The sequence below is a fragment of the Pteropus vampyrus genome, unplaced genomic scaffold, assembly GCF_000151845.1.
Source record: "Pteropus vampyrus isolate Shadow unplaced genomic scaffold, Pvam_2.0 Scaffold71, whole genome shotgun sequence".
Classification (NCBI taxonomy): domain Eukaryota; kingdom Metazoa; phylum Chordata; class Mammalia; order Chiroptera; family Pteropodidae; genus Pteropus; species Pteropus vampyrus.
This window is the reverse complement of record NW_011888852.1, coordinates 2,478,831-2,485,189: the sequence shown is the minus strand read 5'-3', so window position 1 is coordinate 2,485,189 and position 6,359 is coordinate 2,478,831. Positions and strand designations below refer to the sequence as shown.

General features: G+C 42.6%; 1 pseudogene; it reads left to right on the top strand.

The window, feature by feature from the left end:
* Window positions 1-471: 471 nt before the first annotated feature.
* LOC111740998 lies at window positions 472-590 on the top strand (annotated as a pseudogene).
* The last annotated feature ends 5,769 nt before the right edge of the window (window positions 591-6,359 follow it).

The window sequence follows — 6,359 nt, the reverse complement described above, 5'->3', positions numbered from 1 at the left end:
TCCTTTTATTGCTCAGCAAAATCACATCCAGCACCAAACGCCACTAGCTGAAATGTAATTCTAAAGTGTATGTGTGTTGAAGAGATGGACTCAGTCTCATGTGCCTCTTTCCTCCCACCCGCCATATCCCCAAGAGTATACACTCCTTTTTGGATCCCGTAAATGTATGACCCTTCGTCTCCTAATTTGGCGACACTAGTAAAAAGATAAAGAATCGGACATTATCGTTCTCCATTCCTCTCTTTTCTTTTCTTTTTTTTTATTTATAGAGGATCCTCTCTGTCTTGACAATTTGGTAGGACCTTGTGACACTATTTTTGTTGCTATCTTCCAAAGAAATCTGGAGTGAATGTAGAAGACTAAATATGTGGTCAACCCTAGGGTAAAAAAAAAAAAAAAAAAAAAAAATTGCTTATTAATAGAAAGAAGGGTGGGAGGAATGCAAAAAAGAGGGAGGAAAAATTCAATTCAGTCTATGGCCATGCCACCCTGAATACGCCCGATCTCGTCTGATTTCGGAAACTAAGCAGGGTCGGGCCTGGTTAGTACTTGGATTGGAGACCATCTAGGAAGACCAGGTGCTGTAGGCATAAAAAAAAAAAATTCAATTCAAATTTCCATTCAGCTTCTTCCAGGCCTATATAAGCACCCTTTGCACACATAATAAGCTTATTCGATAAGGAGTAATTTCTGAGGAAAATGCAAAGCAATGAAAATAAGAAGTTAGTACCTCGGATATCCATTCATACAACTGTATTATCAAGTCATCTAAAGAATGGCCCCAGAAAAAAACATTTTTTTCTCAGAAAGATTTATTTTAAGGTGATCAGGTTACATTAGACTTACATAAAGATTTTGAATCCAAGAAAGGTTGATTTTGATGGTAGAAATATGTACTTCCTTTGCAAGGACCTAAGTCTATTAAACTTAAGGTTAAGCAGAAAAATTAGTTCTTCAGAATTTTCTTACCTGTTAAAAATACACAATGTTTCCATGCCCTTTGGATAAATAGTGTCAGCAACATAAAAAACTAAGAGAACAAAATACCTGATAAAGCTCATTAGAATTTAGAATTTTCTAGCTCAGAACTTATGATAACTTTGACACCGGCTAGGTAGATGTTTTTATTTCCATTGCCTATGATAAGATATTTCAAAATTATTAATATGTACTAATAAATGTTCCGGGGAAATAGTTCCCTCTTTAAGGAAGAAGCTTGTGAAGCATTTGGCAGTTCTCTTTACTGACAAAGAAAACTAAAATTATTTTTAAACTTACGCATTCAGTGAATCCGGTCGGACGTAGACTGCCACCGTCCCCTGTGGCTGGCGATCTGAGCTGAGCCCCTGCAGGCTGGTGGCGTGGAAAGGCACCCATAGGTGCTTTCTGTGTGACGGTAGTTCTGCCCTTCCCCTCCTCTGGGTCGCCAGGAGGAGCAGAGCTGCTCTCTGTGAGGTCGCCTCCCCACTTCACAGGGACCACCAGTTCTGCCAGAAGAGGGACTGGGTTGTTGATCTTGTTGTTTTCGGTGTCTGTCCCACGCAGGCACTAAACTCGTTCGGGCACCATTACTGTGTAATTAGACCTGTAGGCCAGCATTTTCTTTTGGAACTTTCTTCATTTTTTTTTTTTTTTTCTGTTTTGCATTCCTGAGTTTTTCGCCTCATGACCCCCGTCATTCCAAACATGTCTGGCGTCCAGCACAGTTCTGGGGCCAGATCAAGAATCAACTGCTTCTTGTGGGCAAAGGACTTCATTGACAGCGTGTGTGTGTCTGTAAATAACCTTAGAAACATTTCTTTTTCTGTTTTCTCTCTCTAATGCCATTTAAAGAAACGAAGGCTTTCCCAGGAAGCCCTCGTCCAGATGTGGTAGTCACTAAACAACAGGACCCACGCCCACGCGAACATAGCGTCTACACAGCCTGCCCCTGCCCAGCCTCATTGGTCTCCTCGGTAACCAGCACAGGTGCGCGCCGCTGACTCATCCCCACCTACTCCCCAACCTTTGTCTGCACGGAAAGTTTGTTCGCCTCGCCTCTCCTCTCAGAGCTGCATGCTCTCCCTGTCTCTCCCAATGCTCACCGAGGCCCCAAAGTAATGCTGGACACGACACAGATCAAGCAAACCTGCTTCTGGGAAGAAACACTCCAAGGGGGTGCTGTCATCCTGTTTCTGTGTGTTCCACAGTTTTCAGGTTAACCTCCAGGATGGACTTAGGGCTGAGGGTCGTTTCTGATGAGCCCCACACAGCTCTGTTCTCGTCGAGTATTTTTTCTGCAGTGGCCAATCAACACATTTTTAAAAATGTGATCACATGTAGTCAAATGTCCTTGTTTTGGAGGGGAAGGGGACCCAGGGTTGTGTCTTTCTATTTTTCAACCCTGAGTTGGAGGATGACCCTGTAAGCAAGAAGAGGCAGAGTAGAGGGGGAAAGTGGGGAATTAAACGCAGCTCTGAACACTACGGACAATCAATCAACTTTGGCAGGCGAGGGAACAAAGGGAGCGAGAGGTTTCGCCAACCTTAACTACTAATAACAGCAAACAGACATTTACCCCCAGTCTAGGGGCTCTGGCTTCTCCCCCACGCCCATCCCCCTTGCCCCCCGGAAAATCCCCAGGGCCCCTCCCGGCAGCACTCAGAGAAACAGCACAGAGTTCCAGGCTCCTGGGGTAAAGCACGCAATTATATCACTTACATTTTCCTTAGGCGTGGAATTGCGTTAGAAATAGAAACCTCCAGTTACCTTGCACAGCTTTGGGTCTGGGGTCATACATCCCCAGACCGCACACACTGACCTGGCCGGTCATGGGACTCCTCGTTCCAGTCCACAAGTCTTTCTCAGATGTCTATGACAGAACTAGAAGAATCCAATTAGACAGGACTTTAGAAATTGCTAGCTGGTTTGAGAGTGAATTAAGAGAACATAACGATCTAGGAAAGAGATTATCTGTTTCCTGCTGAATTACCCAGAAGATTCTTTTATACCATGAGGAAGAGATTAGAGAAAGACAAATCAAGATGTTTATACCCATGTGCTGAGATGAGTTACACTCTGAGTTTCTTGTACACTGCCCGAGGTGAGTCTCAACCCCTCGTTTTTGTGTGGCTACAATAAGATTTACACCTGAGTCTCAGGACATATCCTGTCTCTTCCTTTTACTTGTGACTCCAAACCATATTAAAACGTCTCTCCAGATACCGTGGAAAATACTCTATGTTGCAAGTTCTATTTTTTCTAATTTAGAAACATTATTCTACCCGGTATATTAGCAAATCAAAGGACCAAATACTGATCGAGCTTATCACAAGTGTGTGTGAATCACGGAGCTAAATTACGTGAGGGAAAGAAATGAGTTGTGTGAGACATGGGCTCTTCTTCCAGGCAGATGGTCACAAGCTAATAATAATAGGTCCCATACTTTTCACACCCATTCTCTCACTTAATCATTTAACCTTCACAGGAATCTTTGTGTGTGTGTGATTTATGCTCTTAAAATTTTAATTTACGTATTTTAAAACATCACAATCAATGCTTCTGATCTTGTTGAAATATATTCATGTAGCACGAATCCTACAGTCATGATCCTATATTTAAAAATTAAGTTATTAAAATAAGTACAAATTAAAAAGTGAGTAAAAATGTGGGTAGCTTGCAATGTAACAGGGCCAGATCCAGCTCCTTTTCCATTGCTGTAGAAACTGCGGCTCAGAAAATGAAAGTCAAAAGACAGAATCCCAGTTGGAATCTGGGATTTTCTGAATCTAAATTTGAATACTTTCTTTGACCGCATTTGGCTTCCTTGTTCTAGTTTGGAAAACAACATACATTCTTGAGAAATTAAATTAAAATACAAAATTTAATGTTCTATCAAACCAATTCAGAGAGAAGAAAATGAATCCCCAAATGTGTAGGTCAGATGGATGGAGTCCCCTTTGAGAGGGATCCTAGTAAACTTGAACTAGGCCTCAAAAGAGGGGTAAAATTTGGATACCTGTAATACAGTGGCGGAAGTCAATATTTTTCAAGTGTCCCTTTCTGTTTTCTAAAGTCACATAAGATTTGATTTTTATGCATAGCAAAGTATCTACAAATGGAATGAGATGTCTGGGATTTGCTTATAATACTGAAGCCAAAACAAACAAGTAAATTGACATTTTGGGGGGGGATAAATCAAATGATGTTGGCAAAATATTACTGGAGTTGAAGCCATGCAGTGGGTAACTGGGAGGTCATGGCGCTGGCCTCTCTTCCTGGTGAATATTTGAAAAGTTTGACAGGAAAACCTCCCCAAAGAACGTGTGATGGCTGCTCCAGTCCTAGTACGACCGGAGAAGCCCACGTCTGAGAACAGTGATGACAAACCCTTATCTACTCAACAGGTAAGTCCATTTAAGGTGACAACCACCAGCCACAGGAAAAGGGGGTACATCTTCGTGAAATCGTGTCCAGTTTTACTGCAGCATGGGGATTTGAAAGAAAACCTGAGAAGGAAGGCAGAATTCGGATCCCAAAAGATTGATGGCATTGCTCAAAGGCGTGATTCATGGTTTGGAAGCAGGGGCGGACGATAACAGACTGAAGTCTGAGTCTCCATTATGTCTCTGGTTAGCCGGCCCCGCTCTTCTACTGCTGTGCTCCTGAGCGAGTTGTTTATCTTGTTTCATCGCCTCATTCTGACTCTCATCCGAGAACATAATCCTTCTTTCACTTTTAATAAAATCATATTTCTATTTCCATTCATAACAAAGCATTTCACGGTGTTAGGATCACTTTTATTTTCCTTCTTACTTTATTCCTTTTTAATTGGAAGTTTCAAGTGATTTAACCTATTGTTAGCTTGGCTACACCCACATACCATCAAAGATTTTTTTTTTGCCTCTCGTGAAGCTGGGAGGGGATCAGAATTGGCCCGCGGGGGAAATTTCTCAATTAGTGCATTATCCTAACATTTTACAAAACAGAATCTGTGGAAATTCATAGGCCAAATTGTATTAGCTAGTCCGTGTAGTGAGAAAGGCACTGAATTTATTAAATTAATTGATAGATTAATGTACGGTTGGGCAAAAAAACATGCACTAGAGCTTTAAGATTTAACAGTAGCTCATTATGTTGACATGACATGATGTGCCCGAACACTACAAATTAGCTTAGGAACAGTAACTCATTTTGCCCAATTTATTCTGTGAACTAGGGAGTTACTTAGTTGGGTTTATTTAGCTGTAAAAACAGAATCTCTCCCAAGTTACCTCCAGGGAGAGGGCATCTATATAAGGCATGCATGTGATTTGAAACTGAAACTAAATTGGTCTCAGGCCTGGGCCTGGTCTCTCCCTCATGGCATTTCAGCTTCTCTCTATGCATCTGCTCACTTCACATGGCTCTCTCCACCGAAAGGCTTTTTCTGGCCATGTTGTCAACATCAAGATACAAAACTAATAATAGCTAATCCTTATGGAGCACATTCGGTGTGCCAGACACTGTAATAAACATTTCAAAGACATTAATTTATTCAATCCTTGCAACAACTGCCACCGAACTTTGACTTGTGTATGACTTGTACTGGTCTTACTATGATCTAGACTAAAACGTTTAGCATATTTTCATCTTTAATTCTACGAGCTCAGCCTCTCCAGCTCCCGGTTTGGATTCCAGAAAGCAGGCATCCGATTGTACCAGCTCATTTTGGGGTCCAAACTACACAAAGGCAACCGGTGGTGGCTTCTCTAGCATCAGCTGCAGAGCTCTGAACCAGCCAGCTGTGAACTGCCAGAGGGTTGCTTAGTTCAGAACAGTGGAGAGAAGCCAGTTTTGCCTGGGAGTGGGGCCACTTCCTCATAAGGTGTTGCAGGAGGGACAGATCACACTGGATCTCGAGGACCAACAGAAGAAGCAGGGCGCCACACAACTAGGCAATCTACCTTTGATCTGTGATGCTTCCCTGGCTGTGCCCACATGAAGGGTGGGTTGGGACCCCCTCAGAGTCTCCGTTAGATCATGCCTGTTACGTAGGTGAAGCAAGGGTCACTTGTGCGTTGGGGAACTGAGGAACCACAAAAGAGTCATTTCTCCTAAAATTTGTCTCCCCCGGGCTGTAACTAAGTCTTATATCCACCTTTGAAAGCGTTCCTTTGGTCAATACATATATAAAAAAAGGTCCCCGTTTGCCTCTGCGTTTACTACTCCACCCTCTTTTCTTTGCAGCAACATTGCACCCTCTCAGCTTCCCCCAGGCATCGTGCACCCCTTCATTTGGCTAGAACCTCTTAGGCCCCACCTTTGCTTGACTGACTGTCCACTCTTCAGGTCTCAGAAGAAGGAAAGTCTTCTTGACTCCACAGATCTAGGTCTACTAA